Source organism: Lacerta agilis, chromosome 6, assembly GCF_009819535.1.
Source record: "Lacerta agilis isolate rLacAgi1 chromosome 6, rLacAgi1.pri, whole genome shotgun sequence".
Taxonomy (NCBI): Eukaryota; Metazoa; Chordata; class Lepidosauria; order Squamata; family Lacertidae; genus Lacerta; species Lacerta agilis.
Window position 1 is genome coordinate 57484068 of NC_046317.1, and position 18415 is coordinate 57502482.

The 18415-nt window shown below is 41.1% G+C and overlaps 3 long non-coding RNA genes across 5 annotated transcripts in view; 1 reads left to right on the forward strand and 2 right to left on the reverse strand.

Moving 5' to 3' along the window:
- On the forward strand, positions 1-13629 carry LOC117048720. Of its 2 annotated transcripts, XR_004426873.1 has the most exons (6): positions 1-87; positions 2626-2724; positions 4185-4249; positions 7847-8012; positions 9798-9882; positions 13412-13629. It is a non-coding gene; the product is annotated as an uncharacterized LOC117048720 (long non-coding RNA). The 2 variants fall into 2 exon arrangements; XR_004426874.1 differs by lacking the exon at positions 4185-4249.
- On the reverse strand, positions 8359-12014 carry LOC117048722. Its single transcript, XR_004426876.1, has 2 exons — positions 11443-12014; positions 8359-9421 (listed from the first exon to the last, which is right to left on the reverse strand). It is a non-coding gene; the product is annotated as an uncharacterized LOC117048722 (long non-coding RNA).
- The window catches only part of LOC117048719, a 27879-nt gene continuing 21516 nt past the window's right edge, over positions 12053-18415 (reverse strand). For both annotated transcript variants that reach the window (XR_004426871.1, XR_004426872.1), the window contains exon 4: positions 12053-12369. This is a non-coding gene — a long non-coding RNA (uncharacterized LOC117048719). The remainder of the gene's footprint in view (positions 12370-18415) is intronic.

An 18415-nucleotide genomic window follows, 5' to 3' on the forward strand; every position in this document is an offset into this window, starting at 1 on the left:
AGGTCTGTTGCAAGCTATTTTCTGTCAACATTCCCCGCCCCATGCTGGTTGTGAAACACTGGATTGCATCACGGATCTCCCTACATTGTAAGGTCAATAATGCTAGATTGCATTACATGGCTGCCGTTATTATTACTGCATTATTATTATTATTATTAGTAGTAGTAGTAGTAGTAGTAGTAGTAGATTTATTTAGTTATTTATTTCCCTCCTTTTTCCCTGGCGGGACTCAAGGTTACTTTCAACTATAATACGAAACAGCTGAAAGCATATATTCCTACAGTAGGAATTTTAAACATTTAGAGATTATTGTGGGTCACCTTCTTCATTAATTTCAGTGGGTCTCCCTTTGAGTAGAACTGGTCTCTCTGACCCCCTTTTGCAAGTTAGGAATAACAATATTTGCCATCTACATGGCAAGGTTGTTGTGAAATACACTCAAGACTCATCCACAAAATCTACTAAAGGAAGCATTTGCAGCAGAGATTTTTCTCACATTAAGACCTTTCAGTATGAACTGTCTTTGATTGTTCTGGAGGGGGGAAATGTTAAATCACTGCAAGAAAATAGTCCTGTGTTTCTCAATTTCTGCTTTTGAGCAGCTATCAGTATTCCAACTCTTACCTTCTAATAGCAAGAGTTCTATTAAAACACCTTTAAAAAAAACCAAGAAGAAAATCCAAAGTTTCCTCTGCACATCTGTTTGCAGGGTAAACACAAGTCTGTAGTATGTCAAGTGCAGTAATATGCAATATCTCATGCATTTTGGTATGTTTTCATCCCACCTCCTTGCAGCTGTTGCTTCAATTTACCATTTTGCATTAAATAGTGTGAGGCAGAATTGCTCTACAATTTAAGTGCAGCTGAGTTGTGTCAACAGCCCTTGGCTGTACTGTGCTAATCTAGGCTCCTCCTTAAAAAAAAAATCTAGCCAGAGTGCTCTGAATATGAGATTTGAGAGAGCACAGATCACACTCAAAAGTTCAGGGGTGGTGGCCTGGGAGAGGGCATTCTTTGTGGCAGCCTCCAAGTTGTGGTATTCCACACCCCTGCGGGATCTGGCTTCCTCACTAGATTCCTGGCATTGTGTGTTTTCATGCCCTTCATATTCTTGTGATTATAATCTGTTTCAGCTGTTTTTAATTTGTTGTAACCTGTGCTCAGACCTTCTGATGAATGCTGGGTAGTACATCAGGTGGTAGTAGTAGTAGTAATAACAGCAGCCTTGAATTGGGCAAAGGGGGCTTGGATTTCAGGCCTAAAAACAAGTCAGGTGGAGCCATGCAGATACCAACCAAAAGAGCCATTCAGCAGCAAGGAACAAGAGTTTACCATCCAGATCTTTCTTGGCTTCAAGACCTTATCTGGCTCTTCAAATGATAGTTGGGATCCCAGTGTAACACCTGTCAAACCAACTCCCCATGCCCCCAGCATCCAATTTAATTTAAAAATAAAATAAAGTTACTAATATACATGTTTTTGTTATTTAGATGAAGGGAGTAAGCTCCTTTTTTAGGGGGAAAATTTACTGGGGGTTTTCTCTGTTGCAAGGGGTGTGTACAGTCATGGGAACAGCTTTATTTCTGTTAATATGTCAAGTTGTTCATCTGAGGTTGTATTTACCTAATTTTAAGAACCTGCTAAGGAGCTGATTGTTATTATGTCATTATGTAAAACCACAGAATCCAAAGAGGGGGTGCTTTCTTTTTCCCAAGACTGTATGTGTTTAGCCTTTTTTTTTTTTTAAAAGGGGGGGATTCTAAGCATCTATTTTTTCTTCTTTGAAATGCAAGTTCTTGTGATGGTGAGTTTCTTAGATTTCCAAATGTGCACACAGGCCCCAAGAGTGTTAAGATCCATAGATTAGAAATAGACAGGAGCAGTTTAACACCATTTTGAAATCATGGAAAAAATCCACTGGCCACACCTTTAAATTTGCCTGACTGGCTTTGTTAGTCTAGGTTCCAAGCTGCTGTTCCTTCTCTACCTATCAGGAGTCAAGGAAATGCTGCTTTTTTTTTTCCAGACAGGGCATGGTCTTTGGTGGGAGGATAGCTTACCTGCCAGGTGAGAATGGATTGAAAATGGACTTGGGTAGGTTTGTCCATTTCTTCTGTTCTGGAGGCTGCTATTTTGTTCTCTACTTTCCATGTTTTTTTTCTGTTGGACACTTTTCTAAGTAAGCTACACAGCAAGGACCTATACTCTGTAGACCTGTGACTATGTCCTAGCACTGAGGGAGGGTGCTCTCTCCCAGTCAGGGCATGGCAGATACCTGATTTGCATAAGTCCTGTTTTCTGAAGTGGGAAGAGAAATCCAGACAAGAATATCCCTTACCACTGTAGAAAGGGAACTCCTCACTGGTAAGACCAACATTCCCCCGTCTTTTTTTGTCTGGTTCCCAATTTCCACCTTTACACCATTACAACTCAGAGATATTTGCTGAGACTGAGAACCAATTTTTAAAGTACCGGTACATCATGCCGCATAACTAGAAAAAAGCTGGAAAAGCTGTTTTCCTGTTGTCGTGGCTAGTTAAAAACAATTTTTAGTGAAAATGTTGCGGATTCCAACAAAATTCTAGAATTTATTTATAAATTATTTATTTATAAACTACATTTCAGGTTAACAGTTCTGACGGGAGAGGTGCTGTTATGATCAGGTTTCACATCCTATTTAATAATGAACTGTGGATGATACCAAAGAAGGCTGCAGAACCACAGGTGTGTGCAAAGTTCAATAAATTGTTGACACTTTAATGAGAAAGCTTCTGAAAATACAAATAGCATTTTTGGGAAAGTGGGCTTTGGATTCAATTCTGATAGCACTAATCTGTTTTTCAGATTAAAATTGTATCCCTCCCCCCAGCAGCTATTGCAAAAAAGAAAAAAGGAAGTGTATTTTTGTTTGCATCTCCTTAGAAACTTAGGAAATGTGCACACAGATTGTAATGAGACAACAAAATCAGTTTTGTATTATTTTGCAATAGAATTCATTTACTTTAATAGGCACCATCATTCTCAATGTGATTTTACATTCCAGAAAAATATATAAAGAAAAATAAAATGGAGTTTTGGGAGTGGATGGTGTTGCTGAGGACTGAAGTAGCAAAACTGAATGATTTGTAAACTACATAGCACAGCAAACATTTTTACAAAAGTAAAACAGCAGTGCCATATATTGTTAGTTTATATCACAGTTTTAAACATTTCTGCTGATTTCAAATAATTTTTTTTTATTTGCTTAACAAAATTGATATACTGCTTCATTGTTGTGAAAAGAGAGAGGAATAAACCTCTTAAGTTTTTTTTTTAACCAAAAATTACCATATTACATCTTTCCTGTACAAAGGTCTCTCTGGCTCAACCTGCACATTATATTTTAAACCATAGTTAAAAAGAGTATGGTTTAATGTAAAGCTGCATGCTACTCCAAAGTCCCCATGCTCCTGTCGTACAGCAGATGAGCCAGGGTCTGCGTTGTGTTGTCTGAACACAATCTCATGGTTTGTTTAGCTCCAAACAATTACCAGGGTTTGTTCTTAGCTTATTGCTCATGATTTGTTTAGAGACAAACAAACCACAAGTCCAGCGCTGGACAACACAAGCTTATTTTTTTCTATGACGTGGTGGTGGGGGAGTGCTGTGGGAACTTTGAGCAATGGGAACATTGAGGTGACTGAGCCTCTGCAGCAAATTAGAGTAAGAAAACAAATACTTTATGTTTGTAAATGTTTTCTACTATAACATAGGGCAATTTTCACTAAAAACCAACAACTCAACAAAGTGTAACAAAAAGAAGAGTTAAAAATATAGCAGTAAAGTTAAACAGGAAAAGCCTGGGTAAATAAAAAGGTTAACTGACATTCCACAAAGTGGAGGTTTGATGGGCCTCTTTAGGGCATTATTGTTGTTTTATTTTCAATTCTGTTCCTTATACATATTTACAAATGGAATATAAAAAATGATTTGGCTGAGTGAGCAGCCCTAACTTCGTGTCTGCTGCCTGTCAGTAGTAGTGCATGATTAAAAATACTGGTGCAATTTTGGTTTTATACAGGACATTTCCATACTGTTTTTTTACTGCTAAGAATTTGGACAACATTCATTCAAAACGTTTGTATTCCCATTTTGTCTCTTTTTTTCCAAGTATTTAATTGTCTTTTTTTTTTAATCTCTTGCAGTTGCAGCATAGTCCTTTCTGGTACAAACCGACTACAGTGCTTCTCTCATTTGGTGCAGAGGAATGGTCAGTGACATGTCTGGTCCACCTTCATGTACTGTATTGGCCCAAATATAAGCCACACTTGTTTCCAATTTTGGACCCTGAAAAGTTAAAGTGTGGCTTATATTCACAACTTTTTACCATATGGTGCCTGGTTGCTAGGCGATTGGGGTGGGGAGAGCGGCGCACCCGCCTCCCAGCTAGTTGACAGCGCACACTTCCTAGATGCTTGGTGGTGGGGGGAGCGGCATACCCGCCTCCCAGCTGGTTGGCGGGGGTGGGGGGGAGGAGAGCATGTGCAGGCTAACCAGCTAGGGAGCGTGCGGCTTATATGCGGGCCAATATGGTATTACCTGCCTCAAGCCATTTTCTTCAAAGTCTATATACCAGTAATCTGTGAGTGAAACTGGCTTGTCCGGCATTAAATATATATTTATTATGCATATAATTGCTGACGTGCACACATGCACATATAAATGAAAGCAAAGTATTCTGGCAGTAGGATGCAGGAAGCATAGGCTTCACTCTGAATTGCCTTTATTTGCCCTCTTTGACATTACACAGTCAAATTTGGCTGGCTTAGAGTGTCATCAGTACTCTGAGGGAAAAGATATTGAAGGGAGGGGGTGCATGAAACGAGGTAGCCAAAACAAGGTGGAAATAATAATAAGCCTCAAGGAATAATCTAGCCCCAATGTTTGCATATCAACATTTGGTACAGTTCTACTAATAGGGCTGGATTAGCAGAACACTTTGAAGTCTACAGCCAGAATAACAGCGCTATCAGCTACTCCAGCTAGAGGATTTAGACAGTGAAGCCGACAAATATCTATTGCAGTGGAACTTACAGATAGTTACTGCAATATCTGCCCACACAAGAGACACAAAAGCAATAGTCATATCATTGTTTCAAAGGCATCTCTTCATAGAGCTTTTTCAGCTGAGAGCATCTTTAAACCACACTCTGCATATCCATTGCAGTTGCTTTTCCCCCTACATCATAACCGATTTCAAATGGTGCTAGACAAAAACTAAGACTCTGAACACCAAGAGAAATCGGTCAGCCTGTGTAAGAGATGTTTTTTTCCAGTTCCATATTGGCTGTTATGAGTACTTACAAGTTGTTCAGATCATAGCCTATGAAACTTTGAACAATGGTCATATTAGTCAATGCATCCTGTTACTAGGTATTTACTTTGAGAGAGTTTAGAAGAAGCTGGCCTGAAAAATATGGTTACAGTACTACTGCTCAATAAATGTTCTGTTCCTAATTATATGACATAGCACCACCAACATTCAAATAGCCAAAAGTAAAATGTAAATTTCCCACATTACAATTGGTACTTAAGCATGCACTAATTTGAAGCAAATAGGATGTTATATTCAAAATTTCCTCACTTTTACATTTTTATGGAATACCCATTAAAGTTGCATGCAACAGTGTTTTTAGTGTGAAAGCTGATGGAATTCAAATAACTATGGCAGGAAAATGAAAGGTGGTGAAATTAATGCAAATAAAATAAGGTTCTTCTGAGGTGTAAATCAACAGAATCCTTTCTAGATTAGAGAGGTGGCAGTCGTCCTGAATAGCGTGGATGTGGACCAATGTAGATTGAAGAGAGAATTTTATAACTGTAATGCTGCAATCTGACAGCTAGCCAAAGGTTGGCTGAGGGTTCTTCAGAGTGTGCATAACTGCTGCTCCACCAGCAAGGGAGCACATATACCCCCAGAAGAGTCCCCAGTACACCTGTGGAAAGCTCTGCATAGATGTAGAGGTGGTGATGAAGTGGAAAAGCGTTGACCAGGTGTCTTTGGATCCCAACCCCCTTCTTAGGAAGTAGCAGCAGTTCCACCATAGATTGCTTCCCCCAAGCCTAATTTCTTAGCATGTCTCACTAAGTGCAGTGGGCTCTCCATTTGCAGCTTTCACTGCTGCATGCAAGCAGTACAATGACAGCCATTCTGTACTACAATGTATTTTCTTGTATTCTAGACTTAACTTAAGCTACAGCTTTAAACATGATCTCTTACTGAGACATAGAGAAAGACATATGAATGTTACCAAATTAAATTTGGTGGCTACTGTGCTCTTGCTTCCTGTTCTTCTTTGGATCCAGTGCTGTAATTCTTGCTCCTAGAACACTGATTTCAAATGGTGCTAGATACAAAGATGGGAAAATCTAAGCCACCATGTGAAACCAGCTTCCAGAGGAAGACACACTCTTGTGCTGGTACCATCTTCAGAATCCAAGCACTATAAAGAAAGTTGATGTTCAAGTTTCCTAGAAGGAAATGCCTATTTTTTGGTTTAGCATGTGCACTACTTTCATTGTAATAAAACAAATGCTGAAAATATGAACATAAATGTATGCCAACATTCTGTTATGCATAAAACCTGAAGAATCCGAACCATTTTATAAGGTAAATATGCTAGCTTTTGAAAGCAAGAAAAAGATACCCCAAAACATTTTATCCATTAAAGTTTTCATTTTCTTATTTACCTATTTATATAGTAAGAAAAGAAGGTCTGTTATTTTACATAGTTTAATGTTAATGGATGGCTATGTTTCTTACTTGCATTAAACCTTATCTTATTAACTTAACAGTCTGGCCATTTTAGCTAATCATGTACAGCCCACTGAAGTCAATGGCCCAAGTAAGCTACATCACAATTAAGTCCTCATTACTACCCCTTTTGAGGAGAGGCAAGGAAAATCCCAAGTAATTCCCCCGTATTTGGAACACTTGATTTCCTCCAGCCTATTCCCCTACTGTACCAAATGTCTTGTGATACTTTCACTGGATTTACCCTTTGCCATATCTACTGATACTTATTTTTTTGTAGTTTTTCTATGAGGGGTGGTGTTCTTACTTTTTATTGCTGGTGATATTTTACCTTATCTTAGTCCCTGCTCAATCTCATTTCCTAATACTATTTCTATCCAATGACACTCACTGGCATATTTTGGCTTTAACTGCCATTCAGCAATAAATGAAACAATAATTTTACACAGTTTTAATCCCATTTTCTGTCATTGTTTGCCCTGAGACAGGTAACTCTTCATTTGAGTTACTTCTACCATGCTTTAGTTAATCTGCTTGCCCTTTTCTCACTCATCTCATGTTACAGAGCATGGTGGTGCTTGTAGTTCCTTCCCCCCCTTTTTACCAGTTTCATATTCCCCCCTCATTTCCTTGTGAATTTCAAAGTTTGTGGTACTCATATCTTTCCATATTCTATTCTCTGCATTACTCTTGTTCTTTGGCTCATAGCTAATTCCTTCCCCTCTCTTATTCTTGAACCCTTTAATTCTCATATTGATTATTTTGCTTATTCTTCTCTTCACCATTCTCTGTATCTTCTTGATACAAATGTTCTTAATTACTCCAAAAGTGGCAAATTACTCTGCCGGTCAGGGCGGAAATTCTCACATCTTGACATGCTACTTCAGGAAGCCAGTTTTGTTGGGTGGGACTGGCCTGCCTCCTCTACTTATAACATAGTGCTAGCTACTGAAACCCAAGAGGCAAGAAATGATGCATGCAGCCTCAAGCAGAAAGGGTCGAGGCTTTCTTCCCCCATTAACTGCCTTATCATATTCTGTTCTCATTTTACAGGGTCAGGAGACTTGAGAGAACCAGGTACAAGACTTGCAGAGAGCATCGAGGGCCTGAGAACATGCTGTCTTTTGGGGCTCTACCTTTATCCTTTGACCCTGGGAAAGAACAGCTTGTGAAGGACAGATAGAAACCAGGGCACACAGAGAAATCAATGAGGGAACAGGTATTCCCCCTTTGTCTTTATTTCTTGCTAACCCTCTTACTGACTGCTGTTCAACCATAGTTTTTGTAATCTTCATTGTATGCTCCAATTAATACAGAGGTTTAAATCCTGAACCTTCCTGGCACCTGCCATAAAGGTTGGTGGACCCCCCAATATTTTTGTTTTACACCAACATGTCTGGCAGCAGTCCTTTGGCCCTTTTACTCTCTCCTGGAGTGAGCCACCAGCACCCAACCACACACTAATATATAGTTTGTTGATGAAACTTCAAGGATTCATTCTTCATTACCCTTGTGTTTTGTCACCACTTTATTTCTTTATTTCTTCTTTTGTCTCTTCTACTTACTTTCAACCTACTTTGTGTTCTCAGTTCTCCTGAATTCACAACCCATCCTCTTCACCCTCTCCGGCCTTGGTTTCTTACTCAACATCATAGATTGTTTTTAACATGTTGGGACGCCTCAAGAGGCAATTTTGAAAGGCAGCCTATAAATACATAAAATAAATATATCTCCTCATGTTTATTCCTCTTAAACCATCTTTTTAATCTTTTAGATTGGTCCTTAAGCAGCTATCATTTCTTCTCTTTTAAGAAATAGTGTTTGGATCCCATCTTTCTATTTCTCTTAAATTCCTTTCAAAGCTGCCTGAGGTTGTTCATTCTACAGTAATGTAAATTCTAACTTTTGATCATTTTTTAGTTTGCTTTCTGTCCTCATTTTACAGTAACTGTCCTGCATGTAAATCCACAGCATCTTACACTACCCCCCCCTTTCTTATTCCTGGATCTTGTGGATTTGATCTTGTAGGTCATGCCTTGCTTTAGTAATCTCTTCACTCATTCACTTTTATCGTTTCTGTTCTTTCTTGACTTCACTATTTATCCTGTTGCTCCTACTGTTTAATTTTACGTTGTAAGTCCCTGAACCAGGATCCTTTCTTGTTGTTACTCTTTAAACTGCTATGTATACTGACTGCACTGCATAATAATAGTAAAAATGAAACAATACTTCCTTAACAATATTACAACTATGTTGAATCCCTAAAAATGTATTTAGTATATTTATGATTACTGGGGTTTTATTTGGTTTCCCAATTTCTTTGGTGCAGCCATTAATGCCTATCTTGAGTTCTTCAGGTTACTACTTCTTTTTCTCATTTGGACCTTCTTTCTCCTTTGCTTGCATTGTCTCTCTCTTCTTTACAAAATTAAATTTCTTTTATTTATGTTTAAGTGTCTCCATGATCTTAGACACCTCTCATCTCTGCGTATTCCTTCTTGGTCTATTGAAATATTACTTTTCTTCTTAAATTTCATTTCTCATGCACTATTTATTTTATTCTTTTTATCTCTCTGCTGCAAATGCCAGGAATGTTCATCCACCATCCACAATTGGCTTGTTCTGTTCCTGCATTAGAAGTTATTCAATAATTATCATTTTTTAATAACAGAGTTGTATTTACAGTTGCTTTTCCCTTGTACACTGTGTTTTGATTGACAGCTAGCAAAAATCAGTATTGCTGCTATAAAATCTCTTCCAGATAAGGGGACTAAGACATCCAGTGTGGAAGTCCTGTTACCCAGGCAGTGAGTAGCTATTTAGCTGCAATCCAAATCTAAAACCAAAGTTACTCCTTTGAGGTAAGTGGTTCCCTAGCAACCTCTTCTCCTTTGGAAAACAGACTGGTTCAATACTTAACTATAATACTTCCTTATTGGGCTGCAAAGCATCTGCATTTAAAGAGCAAGTCATTAATTTTTATGCTGACACTTTTTTCTTGCAGGTGCCACGTCAGCAGCTTCATATAGGCGTTTTTGCTGAGGTGCAATCAGCACAGAGGGAAGTGGCCTCACCTTCCTACCCTACAGGTATGGGTTTACTTTGTCCAGCATCTGCATCACCCCATTGGATCCAGCTTCTGTAGTACAGACAGCTGATTTTACCATGATGGATGCATTAAAATTAAGATGCAGCTAGTTCTGGATTTGAGATGAGGCAGGCTTTGTTATCAAACATTCACTATGCTTGGCTGCAGGATACTTGAGCTACTTACATATTAGCAGCTTAAAACACAGCAAGGTCATTTCCTCACTGCATTTCAGGTTGTGTTACCTATTTGTTTTGCCACTCCTGCAACTGCCCCAATGGCTGTCTTCCATATACACACCTCACCTTAACTACAAAGCAAACGTGGCATAACTTCTCATTTTGGACAAGCTGGTTTGAGGGTAAAGTACACCATTAGAAAATGGTGGCGATATTGCCTTCCCTCTGCTAGTCTAAGTTCACCTAGCCTTGGCATGGAGTAGTTTGGTTGGCTAAATGCATTTTGCTTATAGATACCGTAGCTATGTCAGGTTTGAGGACCAGCAACACAGTGAAGACACCAGGACCGGTGCTAGGGCTTCTGGTGCCCTAGGCAAGACCAACCTTCTGGCGCCCCACCCCCATGCCAAAGCCTGCTTTAGCGGGAGGTTGGGGGGTGGAGGAGAGGCAAGCAGCAGTTTCTCCACTTTAGTGGAGAAGCCGCTGCTTGCCCATCCCGCCCCCGCCCCCCTGCCAAAGTCTGCTTTAGCGGGAGGTCGGGGGTGGTGGACAAACCCGGAGCCAGCCATCCCCTGCGCACGCGCCTTGGCCACCTCCGTCCGGGGTCCCTGGCGCAAGAGGCGCCTCCCATGCAGGGCTGCTGACTTGCTGCTGGTGCTCCTGCCGCCTCGGCCCGTGCTCCACCGGCAGTCGGAGGGCGCGGTGCAGCCAGCTTGCACTCTGCCAGGGAGCCGGAGGGCACAGCGCGGCTGGCCAACTCGCGCTCCGCTGGACAGCCGGAGGGCGCGGCGCAGCCGGCCAACTCACGCTGCCATGCTCCACCCAGCAGCCAGAGGGTGCTGCTGGCGGGGCTGGAGGGCGGAGGCGTCCTCCAGGCGCCCCCTGCATTTCGCCGCTCTAGGCGATGGCCTAGTTGGCCTAAATGCACGCGCCGGCCCTGGAAGGCACTGACTATCAAATGGAGAGCTGACATGTGATTCATTTCTCAAACTATCAACTTGGTATATTTTCCTGTGGCTGAGTACAAGGATTCAGTGGGTAGCCAGGGATGGTTCTGCGTGGCTTGTTAGAAGCAGCAGTGGCATGGCTCAATAAATTTTTGGCTATCTGAGCTGCCACAGCCACTGCATGTAGCTCATCTTTTGTACTTTCTGCATACAAGTCAGGCATAGCCATTCTTCCTTATCTTTTCTGCACATATTTAGGTTTCCCCTTTGAATGTAAGGTTACAGCTTATTCACATGGAGTACTTCAGGTTTTAGGAGAATATCAGATAAATCATTTAAGTTGCTAACGTCATTCAATCAATGCAGAATTATGAAGGGACCCTTCTGAACCAGCTGTAATGTGGTAATTTGAAAAAGAGGTTTCAGCATCATTACCAGTGTTAACTTTCTGTTGATCCCATCATTGTTCTTGACATAACAGTTTCTTGATGGTCTCTTGTAAATTGACCACAGGCTCATACGTCAGTTTTTGTAGGGCACCTAGTGACAGTGATACACACAGTAAAACTTAAAAAGTTGTTAAGAATTTAAATGTTTTGTAACCAGCTCCTCCTCTTTCATCTGATGATGCACCTTCCACTCTCCACATTCTAATGGAGTATTTCTGTTATCCACCCTGTCATTTTAGTTAAATTAAATGTATCTAGGCTGCAGTCTACAAACTGCTTATCCTCACATGGCTGCAAACATACTATTTGTTAATTCGGGATTGGGGAAACTGATTTCCTAGAATGTTGGACTACAACTCCCATCATACCTGACCATTGGCCTTGCTGGTTAGGGAACGATGGGAGTTGCAGTGTAGAAATATCTGGAGGCCACAAGTTAGGCTGCAATCCAACCCCCACTTACTCCAAGCTGGGGGCGCAGGGTTGGATTGAGCAGAGGCATTTCTATGCTTGCTTCTACCAGTTGAACCGACTTACTGTCAGCTGCCACAAGTGTCACTCCACCACTGCCAACCTCCTCCTCCTTCCAACTGCCACATGTAAGCAGAAGGCCCATTTGCATCATCTCTGCCAGCAGAATCCTGCAAATGGCCCTAAAATGGGCAATTCCAGGGGTAGGGCTGAGCCACCTTGTTTCAATTGTTTGTGGATGGCATTGCATGTGATCTGCAGTTTTATACTTACTAACAATGAAGGTAGCCATTCTTGTATCAGTACAAGCATTGGTATTTCAACTACTTGAAACTTGACGAGCAAAACAAATGGAATCTGAAACATTTCTCGTCCTCTGATTTATTCAGCAAAGATACTTGACAGCTTTCCACTCAAGCTGTAACAGCAAGGTATAGCCAACCTATGGAGAAAGGAAGAAAAATGCCTATTATGATTTATTGATAACTGTCAGTATAAATTGCACTTTACAGATCAACATAACCCAAACAAAGAATTCTCTGCCCCAGAGACAAATCTTTAAACAGTCATATGTATGCATTTGAGAACCCTATCCTATCAGATTTCCCAGATCATGTACATGAAAATTTAAGGATGTGTGTACACAAGTGTATGGCATCTATATTACTTGTTGCTACTGCAGGAAACACTAGTGCAACAACATTTTTTCCTGCAGCAGTCATGTATGGAACTTAAAAACAGCTAGTATTTTAACTACCTAGAGATAATATGGGATATCTTGGATTGAACATTCATGACAGACAGTATAGAGGTTACTTTAAAATATAAAGAAGCCGAGTGAAAAATAATCTGGATGCTCTGGTGATTAGTAAACTCAGACAAACTATAAAGAGCCAACTTCTCTTTTAATAAGCATGACAAAAGATGAAATACTCTATATGGCAGGTTTTCAAACTAAAAACAGGAGGAGGAAGGCATATTATTGGATATTATACAAATCTCAATACAAGTGCCCTTTTCCTAGTAGGGTGTTAAGGACGGTAGAGATTACATGGCTTTAAACTTGTTGGCATGAAACATCTCCTTTTGGCATAGATAAAAGCTTTTATCAAGCTCCTTATCAGCACTGGAGGTTGTATAAAAGGTGCTTGGAGGCTATATTTAAACCACCAATCTTCAGACAGATGGCATTTTAAAAGAACCAAACAATTTCCATGAAGCAATGTTTTAATTTCACCTTGCAAGCTACAGTTATTAGCAAATAGTGTCCTTTCTTTCTTTTTAATAATCATAGCAAACTGCCAGCTCTTTCACTCTCTCCCCCGCCCTCCACCAAGTCCTTTTAAGGACAAATAAAATGTCAACATGAACCAGGCAATGGTGCCTTCCTGGACTCCTACCACATATGCAAATTATCATGCTGCCACGTAAGATGTTTTGTAACAGCTATGTAGTACCTCATTTTTCCTCTTTAATTGAAATAGGACCAGCTGGAGAGATTATGAAACACAAGGACTCTGTGCTCTGTTCTTGTGTTTGTGGCTGAAATGCCGTAATAAGGCATTGGAAAAAGAAATGAAGTGAAAAATTATCATAAGCATCCACATTTTCCTCCTGAGGACTTCCACTGCAGCACTCCTAGAGAAAACTACTCTCTGGCAAGTGTGGAAAATACAGAATAATAAATGGAGAAGTTGTTTATGATTAACATAGTACTGGTAAGAGCACCCAAACCCACCAAGTGGCTGGTTCTTAAGTTATCTAGAATGGTTACAACTTTCCTTTGGCTGCTTTCCATACAGTTCTGGGAAGACCAGTCACAGGAAAACCACATGGGAGGGGTGAATGATGCAGTTACTTCCTGTGCTTTCCCTTTACCTCTCCTGAGTCTGGCTGCTGTAGTGTAGGGAGATAAGCATACTGCCATATGTCCCTCCCCCTCGAATGGATATTCTGCTTTTAATTTTATACTCTGTTTCTACAAATTGCACCCTAAGTTGTGTACAAACACCTGACAGAAAGTACAGTTGACTTGCAACCTGCGCACATTTAACTTGTGCAATTATAGCTTTACATGTTTGGCAGCTTGGCAGCATGCAATCGCACAAATTAAACACTCTCATGCAAGGCAGAGAGCTTGAAAGCTCTTTCTACACCACATTTTCCCACTGCAGAAAACTAAGCTCTCTTCCTTGCTTCCCAGGCTCTGGAAAAGTCTCACCAGGCCTCTGGGCTTGCATGGGGGGCAAGAACCGCTCAGTGCGCCAGCTCTGGAAAGGTAGGAATGGTCACCAGTGCTTTTTTTTTCTGGGGATACTCAACGGTCCGCCATACCAGCATCTTTTTTTTCCTAGAAGGAAATCACTGATGGTCGCACATGTTCAGTTGTTGGGTTGTTCCGGCTATACGCAATTTCGCACTGTCCCTGGAACCTATCCCTCATGCAAGTTGTCTATATTAAAAATGTTCAAAAATAACTACACACTGTTTATAATATAACACCGTTAACCAAAATATAAATATTTGTAGGCCAACTAGGAAATAGACACAAATGAATACACTGCTTTATCTTCTCCAGTGGATCACTTAGCACCTGCTGGGAGCTGCAATACCAGCCTGTTTCCTGGACCAGGTGCCTCTTAAGCCGATTCAGCAAGACATATTCTTAAGCCAGAATGCCTATTAAAGATCTCTTAATACACATTAGTTATGCATTGACTGTTAAGGACTACTGAAGATACACTCTTGCTTCATACATTTAAAATGTGTTGGTGGACCATAGGGATTCTAAGATTAAAAAAAAGAACAATACTTAAATAAGCTTACCCTCAGACATCATTCCACTGAGGAAAAGAAGCACCCAATAGCTAACAATAAGTGATCTATATAGTTTTTGTCTAATAATTGCATCAGTCAATTGACCAAGATGGCTCTTAATAACTTAATTTATGGACAGGAGGAGACTTGTTTGCTAGGTCCAAGAGAACAGGCTTATTCAACCCCTTCACTGCTGTTCTTCCAGCTATAATGTACTAAACATGCCATAGGACGTTATTCACAGGCTTCTACCTGTAGGTCAGCTCACATTCTTTCCTGTTCACAGCAAGATAATCAGCACTGGGCTATTTTACCTTTGCCTAGAGCTAAATAACATTTCATACTCAACAGGTACTCAACAGGTACATAGTTTACTGGTGACTCAACAACTGAAACCTTTTTTCTTTCTCAACAAAATGTTTCATAATGATTGGCTGAAATGTGTTAGATGTTTCAGTGTTAACCTAGCATTCCTGAAACGGTGGTCCAGGAGCAGATTACAGAGGATTTGCTAATATGACAACAGGGAGCAATGCAGCTTAAGGGCAAAACTGTGTGTCTCTGAAGCATGGGAACCTCACAGTAGGACCCTTTCGATCTTATTGATGGGTGATATTTGCTAGAGAGATACTTCTTGTGTACCACAGTCATAACTGTTGTATCCAAATCTATGTTTTCTGCTATTTGTAAAGTTCTGTTTCCATTGAATTTAATGGGAAAAATTGTTTCCTTGGAGATCTTTTTAATACAACTAGCAGAACCAGAAAGAAGGTATCACTCACTTACAATTTCTTAAATTTTAAATCCCATCCTTTTTACATCATGGATCCCAAAGTGGCATGCATACAGTTCCCAGGAGCTTTCCCATCCTGGCACCAAATGCACCCAGATTTGCTCTGTTTCAGCAAAGTGGTGGCCTCACATGCCTTCAGACCATACCCTGGGACATATGCATAGTTGGTCTTTCCACTCTGTCTAAATGAAAGGGTAGGGGGTGGGGACCTACCTTATTCAAGGGCACAGACATGAATGAAGAAGAGTGGAAACAAAATTTTAAAAAAAATTCCTTCCAGTAGCACCTTAGAGACCAACTAAGTTTGTTCTTGGTATGAGCTTTCGTGTGCATGCACACTTCTTCAGATAAGAAGAATGGAGTTATCTTTTATCGTTTTCTTGCTGCAGAGACTGCACTAGTATTGTTCTCATTGCAGAGAACTAAAAAACAAAACAAAACACAGAGAAGCACACATAATTTTTTCCTCTTTGCCCCAATATTATTTACTCCCATCTGTTTTCTCTCTTACACTCTCCAACAGTGATTCCAACTAGAGGCAGGTAGCACAAATTGACAATAAAGGACAAGGAAAATATACAGTCGTACTTCGTTTTGCGGCTGGGATCCGTTCCAGAGCTCCGGCCGCTAGCCAAAAAGGATGCAGGGCAAAGTGTCACATCTGTGCGTGCATGCAGAGAGTTCTGCACGGCAAACCCGGACATAACCCATTCCGGTACTTCCGGGTTTGCTGCGGACGTTCGCCGGAATGAACACTAGACAAGGTGGATGTTCGCGGAGGTATTACTGTACCTATAGGAGGATTGGGGAAGCCTTACAATTAATTGTTCACACTCCACACAGCTGTGATCTACCCACCCCGATTGCCCCAAACTTCCGCTGCTCCCCACCCCACTGATCCCTTCTTCCCCAGCCAGGCCCCTGACCCATGAGCTCCAGAGACAATGAGGAGTTCCCCCAACTCACCATCAGCAGCACCACCATTTCCAGGTCTCTGCTGCTTCAGGGACAGCTCTTGCCTAGCCCTTCATTTCCTCCTTCCTGGCACAGGGGCGGGGGCAGCACTGGATTTAAAGCAGTGTGACCGGTTTGCTTCCACTGAGCATCAAGCTGAAGGACAACCTTTTCAAAGCCCAGTAAGCGCTTGCCCAGCTTTGCCCAGCTCTGACAGGATCTTAGAGCCCTCCCACCTCCTTTCCAAAGCTGGGAAAGCACTAACTAGGTTTTGGGAAGGAGACACAAGGACTCAAAGACCCTGTCAGAGCCCTCATAACTCCTTCCTAGAGCCGCTCATGCCCCAGGAGTTGCTTCCTGTTCCCTGCCTCGCCAGGGGCTGCCAAAAAATGCCTTGCAGGCCAGCAGAGCATCGGACCACCCTTCTATAAAGAGTAAAATGTTACTTTGCTCAAATGGCTGCATATGGAGATTCTTTTTTAAAAGTTCACTCAGTTCTGACAAAAACGACACATCGGCTATTAAGAAGTGAGATGATTCATACATTTTCGGATTGCTAGATGTATTACTGAAAGGAACCTGAATCAACATGAATCCATTTTGTTTTCTTCATGAAAGCCTGCCAAATTCTGATCAGCCAGTGCTGAAAAGAGATATTCTACTGTTTCACTGGCTATTCCTCCTAAATCAAACAAGAGGTAGTCAAGCATGCCAGAAAGGCAAGATAATCATTCCACACAAGCCAATGAGGCATCACAGTAAGATTCTACTCTGTGCTGTGAGAACAAACAAATGGCTCCATGATGCTATTCCACATGCAGCCATTTGAGCAAAGTAACATGTTGGCAATGTATTAATTCTGGTGAGGTCCAGAAAACCATAATCTCAGTTGTGTTGGAGAAAGTCATGTACACTCAGTGTTAAAAGAAAATGAGATATCACCCAGCTGTTTCGATGCACACTCTCTCTTCAGTTATTTTTTTAGTGCAATTACACAGACCATGATAATATGTGAAATGGGTGTTCCTGGATGTGACATCTTTCTGCCTAACAATTCAAGTGGCAAATGCCAATAGAAACATAGCCACTAAAAACAAGATGAAGGTATCCTCATACTTGGGAATACCCTGAGCTTTGCAGAATTCCAAAAAACAAAACAAAACAAAACACCAACCCCCCCCCCCCACCAATACAACCAACCCTGTTGAAAAATGTAATCGGGCAAGCTCCCACCGCCCCCGTCAATAAGGACTGAATATGCTCACTAGCCATGGAGTGTAGAGTGAGAGTTAGAAAATATGAAATGGGTGTGGCACCAGTTGAGTTAGCTTACAGAATCCTGGGAGATGGCATGGCTGGTTGGTGAAATCCTCTACAGGGACAGCTGCACTAGAAAGTGAGGCTACAATCTGATGTTTTCTTGCTGGTACCACTTGTCATCTTTTGAAATTGAGGCTGTATTCACACACCCATTTACTGAGTACTCACTGCATTTCTAGTGCTGGGTTTTTAACGCATGTTCACACCACATTATCCATAACATATATATCCTGTACTTCGTTTCTTAAACCAGCTTCACAACCACGTGAGCCCTTAAGCTGATGTGAACAGTTGAGGGTGGGGGGAAGAGCTGTGAAACACAGTGAAAAATATCACTTATGTGCTCTAAGGCAGTACAGTGGTACCTTGGGATAAGAACTTAATTCGTTCTGGAGGTCCATTCTTAACTTGAAACTGTTCTTAACCTGAGGTACCACTTTAGCTAATGCGGCTTTCTGCTGCTGCGGCTGCGCCGCCGCTGCACGATTTCTGTTCTCATCCTGAAACAAAGTTCTTAACCCGAGGTACTATTTCTGGCGTAGCGGAGTCTGTAACCTGAAGCGTCTGTAACCAGAGGTACCACTGTAATGTGGACACATCCTAA